General features: G+C 47.1%; 1 non-coding gene across 1 annotated transcript; it reads right to left on the bottom strand.

Annotated features, from left to right (window-relative positions):
- Nucleotides 1–2886: 2886 nt before the first annotated feature.
- LOC137500677 (5S ribosomal RNA) lies at nt 2887–3005 on the bottom strand. Its single transcript, XR_011018186.1, has one exon. It is a non-coding gene; the product is annotated as a 5S ribosomal RNA (ribosomal RNA).
- Nucleotides 3006–14800: the final 11795 nt, after the last annotated feature.

Below are 14800 nucleotides of genomic sequence, written 5' to 3'. Positions count from 1 at the left end.
CTCGATTTATAAGATGCCCTTTCTTTCTTCGGCCTAGTCGCTATCTAGTCGGCAGTCGTTTGAAATCGTGCAGGTTTCTGCATGGTTCGACGTGCGTATCCTACTAGCAGTTGAAGTCAGCGTGAAATTAAGTACAGTACAGTAACTATGTGTAAGATCTCCTTCACTTGGTGAGACAAGTTGTAGGGCCAAATAAAGGTACAGAGAGCAGAGAGAGCATAACATAACATAGAGCTAAATATGCACTGTACTTGGGTTGATGGTGTATTATACTGAACGCCCTCTTCCCCCCCCCCCCTGCCATTACATCTTTACTGAATGATTCTGCACAACGTTCCCTGCTGTTAATATTAATCCCCTACTGGGTTTTAGCTTAACGGTATCACTCGGTAATCATCATCATCATGACAGCCTCTGTCCTTCATGCTAAAAATCAGCTGCAGAGAAAAGGACCCTTTGTGTTCTTGCCATTATTATTATTATTATTATTATTATTATTATTATTATTATTATTATTATTATCATTATCATTTACCTCAGCGAATGAAAGCCCATGTATGAACATTTTTTTGTACATAAGCAACGATCAGCTGTTTTACCGACACCTTGTAATCTAAGAAAGAAAGAAAGAAAGAAAGAAAGAAAGAAAGAAAGAAAGTAAGTATAGGGGTACCTAACCACTCCTGAAAACTACTTTCATTGAAGGTTGTACTAGGCCAAACTCTAGAGACCTCTTACTAAATGGTACCATACTACAGGGCAGGTGTAAAAAATAGTTAATGAAACCGTATAATGAAAGGTACAGACTTAAGAGCAAGTGGCGTACTGGCTTATTATCCCTCCCTTCCAGGACCCTTCTTGCAACCACTAACCACCACCTACACCCCTGCCCAAGCAGTATTCGAGCATCGGGCTGGGTGATGTGGTCGCCTTAGAAGTTTGTGCTAGACAATACCCCAAAGAAAGCAGTTGGTTTAAGACAGGCAATAAAGTTTTAAGTTTTACTCCTCTTCCCTCAAATATGAAGAGAGGTACACCATAATGAGGGGTACTAAGCCATTTAAATTCATGACAGAGACCTGATGATTCTTAGCCCTGCTGATCTAGGGTGACACTTGATATAACCAGGCCAGACCCAGTACCTGAATATTTTTAGGTTATCCAAGCCAAACCTGGGTTATATATTGCCCAAAATATGTAGCATCTACCCTGTAATTAGAAGATGCAGCTGTGACTTCACGACTGGTGATGATATAACGGTGCACAATTGAGCATGTTAGGTATTAGTAGATCCACGATCAGCCCTAGCCGTGTCTGATGCAGAAATCCTAACCTGACTTGGGAAGAACGGTAACTTATTTCTTTCTTTCTTTCTTTCTTTCTTTCTTTCTTTCTTTCTTTCTTTCTTTCTTTCCTTGAACGCTAGCCTGTAGTAGTAAGGCAAGAGGCAGTGATCAGGTGGTCAGCAAATGGACACATTATTGCTTGAGTTCGAAATTGTCCACTGCCTTAAGTAATAGTCGTATTAGTAGCAGTAATGGTGGTGGTGGTACTACTAGTAAGGTTATGTTCACTATTATCTTACGCCTTTCGTAGATGCCGAGGTGCCGGAAGTTTGTCCCGCAGGAGTTCTTTTTATGCGCCCATATCTACAGACCATCGAAATATCACGCGAGTGAGCCGGTGTCGAACCTGTCAAGTAGGGCTCAGAATGGTCTAATTTTAATTCTAGGACGGTAACAGTAACTATCCGGAGTTCCGATTCGTTCTACTCAATTTATCACTTGCCAAAAGATCGGTCAGCTGACGTACAAACAACAAAAACGAGTGCTTTCCTCCCTTCACCTAACCTAAAACGTCACGACTCTTTGAACTAACCCTTGTCGTCAAAAGGTTACCTTCTCAGTCTTATTTGAAGGGCGTCTCGTCTTTGATAGAAATGAAAGAGTTTTACAAGTTCCTAGGCTTCAAAACTACGTTACATCGCAACACACGCACTTCGAAGATAGCGGGCTGTGTGTAGGCCACTGTACTGCACTGGTGCCCTACCGTTCGTAAGGAAGCCCGGGAGAGACACGAGCGTACTACAAACTTGTAACTTATTGCCGAACCGTGTCGTAATTTGAATAGCTACTTACCTGGAAGAACATAAAAGGAAATTGTTCGACTCTTTGAGGGGCTGCTAAATGCCGCGGTCGGTTGCTAGGACATGGCTTTCATTGTAATCACGACAGTGTCGATGACGTTGCATGGAAACCACCTTCCTCGCGATTTTCAAGGTGGGCGGGGAGTTTGGAAGCCTCGTTCCGCCCTTTAATAATCTTAATATTGGGAGAAATAGGACGTAGAATGATGTTATGTGCCATAAGAGGCCTGCAGGATAAGCTACACTAACCTAAAAGAATAAGAACAGCAAGTTTAGACATAGGGACGTACGATAGGAGGTACGAAAGTTAAAATCCTGGCACGAGTAATTGGAAGCGGTGCTAGGCTCAGCAAGGGTCCCCTAGGTCGACACACACACACACACACACACACACACACACACACACACACACAGAGAGAGAGAGAGAGAGAGAGAGAGAGAGAGAGACACGAATAATAATAATAATAATAATAATAATAATAATAATAATAATAATAATAATAATAATAATAATAATAATGATGTCGCCGCCGCCAGGTTAGGCCGGTCACCTAGGAGGAAATGCAATACTACGCTAAGCTTCGTTCCTGTATAGCCACACGGGGTCGAAGAGCAGCAAAAGGTCTAGCTAGTTTCAGACGTAACAAAAAACGTGATTTAAGCAATTTCTGCTGGCCTGAGGCAAAAGTTGAAAGTAAGTTGTCGTACTGGGACTGGGAAACTTGGTAAAAAGGGAATTGAGCCAACGGCACGTGGTGTTCCCAAGCGGTCACCCATCCAAGTACTGACCACGCCCAATGTTGCTTAACTGCGGTGATCGGACGAGAACCGGTGTATTCAACATGGTATGGCCGTTGGCGAGAGAACGGAGCTTGAAACGTCCATACGAACCGCAAAGCGAGTTTCCTGGAGGTCTTTGTGGCGCGGGGGCGTTGGCAATGGTGCAGGGGTGTGCTCGGAGGTCGCCGTCGCGGAGCGGGCGCGGGTGGTTGTCGCGCTCCGCGGCGAAACGTAACCTAACTCGACTTAACCCCACTTCTCGTAACCTAACCCCAAAAAAACGCGCGCGCTGGCGCGCGCGCGCACACACACACGGGAAGTGTCTAGGGTTGTAATAATAATAATAATAATAATAATAATAATAATAATAATAATAATAATAATAATAATAATAATTACTGAAGGTGGTTGTGAAGGGGCCGGCGCTGTAGCGCAGGGGCAGCGTGCCTGCCTCGTAGCTGGGGGGCCCGGGTTCAATTCCCGGCCAGGCAAAGGAATTTTACCTCGTTCTAATGGCTGCTTTGAGGTCCACTCAGCCTGCTTGCTTAGGGGCTGTAGTGCCATGGGGGTTGGTCTGGTTTTCATTGTAAAGGACAAAGCAGGAGGATTTTTAGCAATAAGGTAATGCAGTAGTAGTAGTAGTAGTAGTAGTAGTTCTTCCCTCGTTAGCTTATGATTTGAATGTTTTGCACTGTCTTTCGATGTATATGAAGTAGGACAGATAGATAAAATCAGAGTGGAGTTGATAACAAGGCTAACAGATGCTGCTCTTTTTTTTAAAGGTGTGGTGGCCCTGAAAAGGGCCGTTTGTTAAGAATGCAGCAAGGCAGAAAACCTGGCACCTTACTTGGAGCTGGTGTATTTGGTAACTGCCTTGGTACCCTCACTGACGGCGTGCTTGGCCAGCTCACCGGGCAACAGGAGGCGGACGGCAGTCTGGATCTCCCGACTGGTGATGGTGGAGCGCTTGTTGTAGTGGGCCAGACGGGAAGCCTCAGCGGCGATGCGCTCGAAGATGTCGTTGACAAAGCTGTTCATGATGCTCATCGCCTTGCTGGAGATGCCAGTATCAGGATGTACCTGTTTAAGCACCTTGTAGATGTAGATGGCATAGCTTTCCTTCCTCTTGCGCTTCTTCTTCTTGTCTCCCTTGGAGATGTTCTTCTGGGCCTTGCCGGCTTTCTTGGCTGCCTTTCCGCTTGTCTTGGGTGGCATGGTTGTCTCGGATGTCTCCTAGAAAGTAAATTTTGCGGTTTTTTTTTTTTTTTTTTTTTTTTTTTTTTTGTTGATGGCCAGTGGATGGGAGCCCCGGGGCGAAAATAATGCCCCCCTACTCATCTGTTTCCAAGGTTTGCCGATGAGGCAGGAAGTCTCTGTTCGCGCTACACTGGTGGGGGATAAAGCAATCTGTCAGATAGACCAAGGGCCTATCGTCAGAGAAGAAACCCCCTCATCGCTACTAGTTTGTGCTCAAGAGAGTAATTTACTAGGAAATTGGGTCCTTCTTAACAAACGGCACTTAACAGGGGAAAAATTTTGACGTAATTTAGTGGGTCATTGGTATTAATTTGCAAAAGGCCGAAAGGGTTGGCAGGTTCGAATTTTAAAACAGATCATAAGTGATCCAAGGGCCACGGTACTTCAGGCGAGTCCGCGGCTTCTTGGTCCTCATGATCCGTTTTAATAAAAGAATACCAGGGTCCTCTGATAGGTTCGAGAGGATCCTAGCCCTGGTCATCCTCACTATTTTATTTATCTGAGATCTAAGTGTGGGGATACGAAGCTCAGCCCGTATCCTCTTGTTAGATTTCAGATATGGTGCTCTGGTCATCATTCGTAGTGTCTTATTCTGAAAGGTTTGTAATTTGGAAAGCGGAGTCTTGGCAATATAGCCCCAGGCCTCGCAGCCATACAGCAGGATGGGCCTAATACATGCTAGGTAAATATTTCTCTTGATGGTGGTAGAGATATATTTATTGCCTAGCAGAGGTCTCAGTGCTTTCATCCGTGCCGTGGCACGCTGCCGGGCCTGTTCTATATTGTATCTCCAGGACAAAGTTCTGTCCAATATTAGGCCAAGGTATTTAATTTGGTTAGTCCAAGACACGGGGACGTTATTAATAGTGAGGCGATCAAGGTTAGGCCGGCGCCGGGTGAAAACAATTGCCTGTGTTTTGTCCGCATTTATTTTCACCTTGTTCCGGAGACACCACTCCCAGAAGGAATCGATCCATTGTTGCAGTCGTCGGACGGCATAGTCATTTCGTTTCATGCCGATGTAAATGGCTATGTCATCCGCATACTGCTGGATCTCTACTCCGTCTCGTGTGGGAAGATCGTTCACATATAGGCCGTAGAGAGTGGGGCTCAGCACTCCACCCTGTGGGACTCCAGCTCTGAGTGCCCGAGGGGTAGATTGCTCCCCTTCACAGGAAATATAAAATTTCCTGTTAGTCAAATATGACTGAATAATTTTGACTAGGTATGTAGGAACTTGATATAGTTCCAGAAGTTTCACTATTAAATTATCGTGCCAGACAGTGTCGAAAGCTTTCTCTACGTCGAAAAATACTGCTGGCACGCTACGGCGCATATTGAACGACCTTGTGACATACTGTGTCAGGCGCAGCGCCGCAAGGGGGGCACTGCGCCTGGACCTGAACCCAAACTGCTCAGGTCGCAGTATGTTGCGGGTGCTTAGGTATCCATTGAGGCGTGAGAGAAGAAGTCTCTCGAATATCTTAGAGATATGTGATAACAGGGTTATCGGACGATAATTTTGAGGGAATAATTTATCCTTCCCTGGCTTCGGGAAGACTATCATTTTTCCAGTCTTCCAGACGTCAGGGAAGTATCCCAGTTTTATGCAGGCCGAAAAAATGGTAGCTAAGAAAATTACTGCCCTGTATGGCAGTGACTTAATTTCTTTATTTGTAACCCTGTCATCACCGGGAGACTTCTTCTCGTTTAAATTTTTAATAGCCCTGCGAACCTCGCGAGGCTGGAAGTCAGGTACGTTAAAGTCAGGTGTCCATTGTCTTTCGAAAGCCAAGGCTTTTCTGCGTATCTCACGGGTCCGTCGTTCGTCATCGTCATCGTCATCGTCAGCTAAGTTGTGAGTTACGCACTGGCTTTCAATAGTATCCGCAAAAGCCTCAGCTTTATCATAAGGGGAGAACACCAGGCCGTGCCGGCCGTGGATGGCACGCCGGGGTTCCTGGGTTCGAGTCAGACCGCGAGTGACACGCCAAAAGTCGCGTTCTGACTCATGCTCTGAAAGATGTCGGCAGAACTCCTCCCATCTTTCAATCTTACGCTCCAGCAAGCGATTGCGGACTTCGCGGGCTAATTCCTGGTATTCCGCCCGGTCAGCGGGGTCCCGGAATCGTTGCCATCTCTTCCTGTATCTATTTTTAATTTGGATCAAATCCTTAAGGAGATCCGGTGTGGTATCATCCTCAGAACCAGGACAGTGCTGAGAACGATTATTATTATTATTATTATTATTAATTTTGGCTGCTCGAATGATGTATTTCCGTGCATTGCTGACCTTATTATTAAGGTGCGCAATCGCACGGTCCACATCATTCTCGCTGGTGACCGGAAAGGTTTTCAAATTTTTGTTGACATGCCACGTGAATTTGTGGTAGTCAAGATTTAATTTAGGTACAGGAAGTGACGGCTCTTCAAGCCTAACCCAGGTAAGATTGAAAATGATGGGTTTATGATCCGAATTTAATTCGTCAGGGACTAAGAAATCAATAGCCCTGTTGTAATACTTAGTGACTGCGACATCTAAGACATCAGGTAGGCCACCATTATCCGGATAGAAGGTGGGCTCCGTGGGGGCATATACACTGATGTCAGTATCAAGTGAATGTTGCTGGAGTATTCTCCCCCTAGGATTAATAGTCCTGGAGTTCCAGTCGGTGTGCTTGGAATTCAAGTCGCCTCCAATGATAGAGGGCGTATGGCTTTGATTATTAAGTAAAATATCTAGCTCAGCCGTGTGAAGCGGAGCTTTGGGGGGGAGATAGGCCGCAAAAATTCGATAATGATAGTTATCATGTCTAATCTCGATACCGAGAGACTCAATAGCTCCAAGAGGGAGAGGGTCGATGACGTGATGAGTAAGCTTAGACTTAATCAGCACAGCCACTCCCCCGCCCTCTCTGTCAGCTCTATCTTTGCGGTATACCGCAAAGTTCTTAATTTTGAAAGGCATATGGGGTTTCAGCCATGTTTCCCCTAGAAGGAGGATATCAATGTTGTGCTCAGAGATAAACGACTCGAGTTCGTATCTCTGAGCAGAAACACCCTTGCAATTCCAGGCACAAACCCTAAGGTCCATAGTCAAACAATGACAGCCTCTTTAGGGCTCTGAAAAGTACTGAAAAACAGCACTTAACAGGACTCCAATCTTGTCTATCATTGTTTCACATGACCTTAGTTTGGTCATCGTGTCTTTAATGATAGGTAGCAGTTTAGAAAAATTAATTTGCCTCACAAGGTTCAAAATGTCACTCATGCCCGAAAAGTCGGAGATGGGTGACGCTTCCTCTGAGGGGGCAGGGTTCGATGCAGGGGCGGGGGCCGCCTGGGCACCTCCAGCAGCAGCTGCGTACGAGAAGTTGGGATCAACTTCGCGGGAGGGGGGGAGGACCTTTCGCTTCTCGGTTTTCAAGACCTCCCTAACCATTTTCTGTTCCATAATGTTCCGGAACAGCTGGCATCCCCTCCAGGAGGCGGGGTGTTCGCCCTGGCAGTTGGCGCACTTAGCTGGTGCCTCCGGGTTTAGGGGGCAGGCAGCAGCTGCATGGTTTTCACCACACTTTACGCACCTCCTAGGCATTTTACAGTAATTAGCGGTGTGCCCCCACCGCTGGCATCGATAGCATTGAGATGGGCCTTCACGGCCCCTAAAAGCCTCAATTTTGACCGCACACCCACACAAATATTTGAGTGAGTAAATGGTCTCGGAGAATTTATCCTTCGGGAGTGTTACACTCATAACACTCAAGGGTATCACTTTCTTGGACGTAGCATCACGTCGCGTGTACTGATACACGTCCTGTGGTTGATATCCGAGTGCTATGAGTTCCTCTCGAACCCAGTCCACGTCTACTGTTGAAACAATATTCCGAATGATCACTTTGAGGAGCCTTTTACTCGCGAGCTGGTGCGTGTAAAAGCTCTTGTTGTTCTCCTCGAAATACTGTTTCAACAGTTGGTAATCCTGCTCATTTTCCGCGTGGAATTTCAGAGCATCCCTAGTATTGATGACTCTGATATTTCCAGTGCAGCGGGTCCTCAAGTAATTATAGTGGCGCTGATATTCTGATTTATCATGCACCACTATAGGGGGAACAGAGACTTTTTTCGGGGTCGAAACATCCATGGCCTCGCCCTGGTTTCCTTGAGAGGAGCTCTGCCCTGTCTCATTGTTATTTGGGGTCGAACCCGCGACCCTATCAGGCCTAGGAGGCTGAGAGGGGGCAGCGCTCGTAGAGGGTTGAGGTGCAGGAGCGGGGGCAGGGGGGAGGGGGACTAAATCAGCCGCAGACATATTGCCCTCAGTGGGCAAGGAAGCCAGCACACTAAACGAATTAGAGGTAGGAACAGGCTTGGGACGTAGTTCCCTTCTGGCCTGTTTCTCTCTAGCGTACATGTTTCTAATTTTCTTAGCCACAGAATGATTGCTGCGGAAGGCGGCAGCCAAGTGAGCCGGAAAGTCACCGGTTCTGGAATATTCCTCAAACTTCTCCCTTGTGAGAGAAGTGAGAAGATTAATGGTAGAGCCGGCTCTAGATGCCGACGTAGTGCGATTATCGCACCTAGCGCGCTTTATCGTGTCAGCAAGAGGAGGGAAATCATCTCCACCACCTCCCGGTGGCGGGGAGTTAGCCATCATGCAACTACGAAGTTACCAAGACAGGCACACCAGAGCAAGCAAACAACAGCAAGCGATAGCACTTACCAGTTATATAGCAGGGAATTTGCCAAAAGGATTGGTACTTAATCCACTTTAGCTATTCACTGTATATACTGTAAAGTATTAACGTTTGCACCACCAAGAAAGAGCTCACACCAGTCACACAGCGGGAGAAAGCAGTACGTAGCGTCCGTACAAGTTGCCAGATTGTTCTCGAATGTTAAATTTTGCGGGCCCCTTGCAATTCTTTTTAAGACCGAGAGGGCTGCATGCGACTAGCCAATGAGCGCAAGCTTACTGCAGCCTTATTGGTTGGCTCGTAACGTTGAGCAACCTTGCAGGCTACAAAACTGGTGCGCAGAGTGATTCGGTATCATTTTCGAAGTAGAGCAGCAGAGCATCATGTCAGGACGAGGAAAGGGAGGAAAAGTTAAGGGCAAGTCCAAGAGTCGCTCCAGCCGTGCAGGCCTGCAGTTCCCTGTCGGCCGTATCCACCGTCTCCTCCGCAAGGGAAACTACGCTGAGCGAGTGGGTGCTGGGGCTCCTGTGTACCTGGCCGCAGTCATGGAATACCTGGCAGCTGAAGTTCTTGAGTTGGCGGGCAATGCAGCCCGTGACAACAAGAAGACCAGGATCATCCCTCGTCACTTACAGTTGGCCATCCGTAACGACGAGGAGTTGAACAAGTTGCTGTCCGGAGTGACCATTGCCCAGGGTGGTGTTCTGCCCAACATCCAGGCAGTGCTCCTGCCTAAGAAGACTGAGAAGAAGGCTTAAGTTCCTGTTCTCGGTCAGGGCGTTGGCTCACCGGAAAAATATAAATAAACGGCCCTTTTCAGGGCCACCAACACCTTAAGATAAGAGCTGTTTGTCTATCATGCTGGTATAGCTATCTTACAGAAGTATGGAAAAATCCTGAAGTGATAGAGCAGTTCAGACAACTCTCCTAATAATAATGATAATAATAACAATAATGAGACACTGCAAATATGAGGGCATCTGTAACATTAGCCAGGAGAGCACAAGAATAGCCTTACCTTTGAGGTTATTTATTTAAGGGGGAAATGAGTGAAGTAGCTCCAGGCCCCTCTTAATATTTAATTTTCAGAAGGGAAGGAAGAAGGAAGTACATTATAGATTTCATTTCATTAATGCTGTATAATTCTGTTCTTGACTGCTGGATACTACCGACCTATGCATGTAAGAACACACACTTAACTAGAGAGGAAAGGATACTTAAAGTAGTATATTTACAATACTTTGTGTATCAGATGTGCACGGCAAGGAAGATAATGTTTGTTTTCTCTTGTTAGCATTAAAATGTAGACATCATAACTGATAATGAGGGCTTTTTTTTCCGTGCAGGTTTCGGGGAGATGACTGTTTTGAGAGGGAGAATAGCGCAAGCTACGTTAGAGGAGTACTGTAAGTGGGACTCTGTGCTCTTTTGAGAGGTAAGTGGTGGCCCTGAAAAGGGCCGTTTTTTAAATACTGCATGCTCACAAACGGGAGCACGCTCGGAGGAGACTTAACCACCGAAACCGTACAGGGTGCGTCCCTGCCTCTTGAGAGCATAGACGACATCCATGGCGGTCACAGTCTTCCTCTTGGCGTGCTCGGTGTAGGTGACGGCATCCCGGATAACGTTCTCCAGGAATACCTTGAGCACGCCACGGGTCTCCTCGTAGATAAGTCCCGAAATACGCTTGACTCCACCTCTGCGAGCGAGACGTCTGATGGCAGGCTTAGTGATGCCCTGGATGTTGTCTCGGAGCACCTTCCTGTGACGCTTGGCGCCTCCTTTGCCGAGTCCCTTGCCTCCCTTGCCTCGTCCGGTCATGATAGATCAGTAGAGCTGCGAGTTCAGAGCTAGAATGCGGCTGGCACTCGCGACCCCTCGCTTTTGTTGAAAGTGCCTGGCCCCGGTGACGTCAGCACCGCCCGGCCAATGGGAGTGCAGCTGCTACCGAGGGTGGGGGAAGCGAAGCAATAAAACAGCCGGGCAGCAAGCCCCCGCACCATTCTTCCTGGGACGAGTCGACAGTGAGCACGTGATGGCCCGTACTAAGCAGACTGCACGTAAATCTACCGGAGGCAAGGCCCCGCGCAAGCAACTGGCCACCAAGGCTGCCCGTAAGAGCGCGCCTGCCACCGGAGGAGTGAAGAAGCCTCATCGTTACAGGCCCGGCACCGTGGCCCTGCGTGAGATCAGGCGCTACCAGAAGAGCACTGAGCTTCTGATCCGCAAGCTGCCCTTCCAGCGGCTGGTGAGAGAGATAGCTCAGGACTTCAAGACCGACCTGCGCTTCCAGAGCTCGGCTGTCATGGCCTTGCAGGAGGCCAGTGAGGCCTACCTGGTGGGTCTTTTTGAAGACACCAACTTGTGTGCCATCCACGCCAAGCGTGTCACCATCATGCCTAAGGACATCCAGCTCGCCCGCCGCATCCGTGGCGAACGTGCCTAAGTCCGGTGCTTGTCTTATGGCTGGAGCTTTACCAAACGGCCCTTTTCAGGGCCACCAAAATTTCCTAGAAGAGTAGTTATTGTCTCTCTGGTCTAGGATAGAAGGAAAACGAAAAGAAAAAAAAAAAGCTAGTGGTTCCTCTAGGTTCAAGGAAAAATCTAAGAGTAACAGAAAATAATAATAATAATAATAATAATAATAATAATAATAATAATAATAATAATCTTGAGTACTGAGTACAATAATTCATTAATTAATATCTAGGAGGTGATAGTTATAATAATAATAATAATAATAATAATAATAATAATAATAATAATAATAACAACAACAACAGCAACAGCAAAAGTGCAGTAAGTAAGGATAAAGAAAAATGTAGTCAAGTACAATAATAATGAAATTCGAAGAGTGAGTCGCCCCGCAATGAGACAAACTAGCCTGTTTAGGAGGCAGAGATAGGAGAGGCCAGGGTTCCAGCCTTGGACAGTGACTGACATAATATGCTCTCTTGGGGAATAAAATTGATGGCCCTGATAAGGGCCGTTTTTCCTCTGCTCTTACGAGAGCAAGAGGTGCGTGTAGAAGGAAGCAAGAACACGAAATGTCCTCACTTCCTTTTTGCTGGAGCCTTTTTAGGCGAGGCCTTGGGCTTAGCGGCCTTTTTAGGCTTAGGTGCCTTAGGCTTCTTAGTGGGCACCTTGGCGGCCTTCTTAGCCTTGGAAGGAGCCTTCTGCTTGGGTTTGGGAGCAGGAGCGGCCTTCTTCTTCTCAGCAGGCTTTTTGGAAATGGCTTTCTTGGCTGCAGCCTTGGCTCCACCAGCCTTCTTCGCCTTGGGGATGCGCTTCTCCTTGGGGGCAGCGGACCGCTTGACAGGGGCTGCGCTGGCCTTCTCCGGCTTGGCAGCCGAAGCGAGCTTGAAGGAACCTGAAGCTCCCTTCCCCTTGGTCTGGACCAGCTCTCCGGAAGCCACGGCAGATTTCAGGTACTTCTTGATGAAAGGGGCCAGCTTCTCAGAGTCCACCTTGTAGTTGGCAGAGATGTACTTCTTGATAGCCTGCAGAGAAGATCCACCTCGTTCCTTTAGGCTCTTGATGGCACTGCCCACCATCTCGGAGGTTTTCGGATGGGCAGGCTTGGTGCGAGGTTTCTTCGATGCAGAAGCCTTGCTCTTCTTGGGCGACGCCTGGGCCGGAGCCGAGGCGGGTGCAGATGCTGCCGATGCTGTTGCTGTGTCAGCCATGGTCACGATCAGAATGTGTTCGCGCTCTCCCCTGGTTATCTGAGTGTATCAGGCTACTCGGACCGCGCAGGAAACAGCAGTGGCTGGCTGTCGGGTGGGTTGCGCGGCGACAAGTTGGGGACGTGCTTCCTAGCTCCTTTCTCGTGCTCCCTGCGTCTTTAAGGGGTGGGTTACAATCAGGGTTCGGTTAGGAAGGGATAGTCAAAGGTTTGACGCTGCTCCTCAGGTGGCAGAAGTACTCGTCACCTTGCTTCGGGCGTCCTGATGGAGGTGCGTTCGATGGGCAGCATTTCACCAGCCGCCTCTCCATGCCGACGTTTAGGGGCGGCCGTCGTCGTCGCGACGCCCCCGGGAGTGACCCCCTCTTACCTGAAGGAAGCCCAATCCTTCCTCTAGCAATGGAGCTGAACGGCCATCCTCAGGCTCTAACCCCTTCCGAGTGAGAGCAAAGGCAAGTCAGCCTTTAGGTAGTTTTCCACAGAGTGAAGCAGACCTGCTGTAATCTGCCTCTTGTAGCTTTGCTTGAAAGGACCTACAGGATAAAGGACATAAGTTAGAAGCTAGCCTCCATGACTCGTTCGACTCCTGCTTTCCTGCAGGTAGCGCCAATCTCGTAAAGTCCTAGCCTTTAGGCCTCTATTTATAAGGCTCTCAACTCTGTACAGTCTCTCACATCCAGCAGCTTTCAGCCCCTGTCGGGGGTCGAAAGCTCAGGTTGGGAAAAGGGACAGCCTGCCCAAGGGAACCTCTAGATGTTTCTTAGGGCATAATTAAATTTCCAGTTCGCTACAGAGCCTGTACCGCCTCAGGAGAGGCTTCACCCCTCGCCTGCTGGATGGAGGCATTGTGAGTCGTATCTTACTGCCTCCAGTGGGCTGCGAAGGCAGGATTGAGAACACCGTGACGGAGGAAGGGGCAGTCAGTCCAGACTCTTCAAAGAACAGATTTCCTGTACCAGGAGATGATAAGTCTGTCAGTTTGATAGACCTGGCAACATCCCTTACCTTCGGTCAAATTTCTTTAGGATGAGAGACCCTTTGAGACAGCAACTCAGCAGATTTATTGGATGGATGGAAGGAAGGAAGGAAGGAAGGAAAGAAGGAAGGAAGGAAGGAAGGAAGGAAGGAAGGAAGGAAGGAAGGACCATGGTTTCCCAACAAACTTCTCTGCAAGACATTGCCACAACTTACAAGGAAAAAATGTAAAGGTTTGAGGTGCTGCAACACTCATACAGCTAACATCTCACTTAAATGGTCCTGAAAGAAAGAAAGAAAGAAAGAAAGAAAGAAAGAAAGAAAGAAAGAAAGAAAGGAATAATAATAATAATAATAATAATAATAATAATAATAATAATAATAATAATAATAATAATAATAATAATAATAAGAAGAAGAAGAAGAAGAAGAAGAAGAAGAAGAAGAAGAAGAAGAAGAAGAAGTTGTGTTTAATGACCCTTCAATAGGAGTTTATTTTTTGAGAGAAGCTCTTGTTTTTACCTTGAATATGTATACTCTGAACGAGGTGAAGCAGAATTTGAAGCCAACTGATCGCGCCGAGACTCGATCTTGCTACCCACCTTCATCATACAGAGTAGCGTATGATGATGATGATGATGATGATGATGATGATGATGATGATGATGGTAGTAATAACTGTATCCAAAATTCAGGTAACATCAGTTTTTACTCGCAAAATGGTTTCATGATTTCTTTGGCTAAGAGAACCATGCGGTAACCCTAACCTCGAAAATGAATTGTCGCTCTCGATTTATAAGATGCCCTTTCTTTCTTCGGCCTAGTCGCTATCTAGTCGGCAGTCGTTTGAAATCGTGCAGGTTTCTGCATGGTTCGACTCGACGTGCGTATCCTACTAGCAGTTGAAGTCAGCGTGAAATTAAGTACAGTACAGTAACTATGTGTAAGATCTCCTTCACTTGGTGAGACAAGTTGTAGGGCCAAATAAAGGTACAGAGAGCAGAGAGAGCATAACATAACATAGAGCTAAATATGCACTGTACTTGGGTTGATGGTGTATTATACTGAACGCCCTCTTCCCCCCCCCCCCTGCCATTACATCTTTACTGAATGATTCTGCACAACGTTCCCTGCTGTTAATATTAATCCCCTACTGGGTTTTAGCTTAACGGTATCACTCGGTAATCATCATCATCATGACAGCCTCTGTCCTTCATGCTAAAAATCAGCTGCAGAGAAAAGGACCCTTTGTGTTCTTGCCAT

Source organism: Anabrus simplex, chromosome 4, assembly GCF_040414725.1.
Source record: "Anabrus simplex isolate iqAnaSimp1 chromosome 4, ASM4041472v1, whole genome shotgun sequence".
Classification (NCBI taxonomy): domain Eukaryota; kingdom Metazoa; phylum Arthropoda; class Insecta; order Orthoptera; family Tettigoniidae; genus Anabrus; species Anabrus simplex.
The sequence above is the reverse complement of the archived record's forward strand: the minus strand, read 5'-3'. Positions and strand labels throughout refer to the sequence as shown.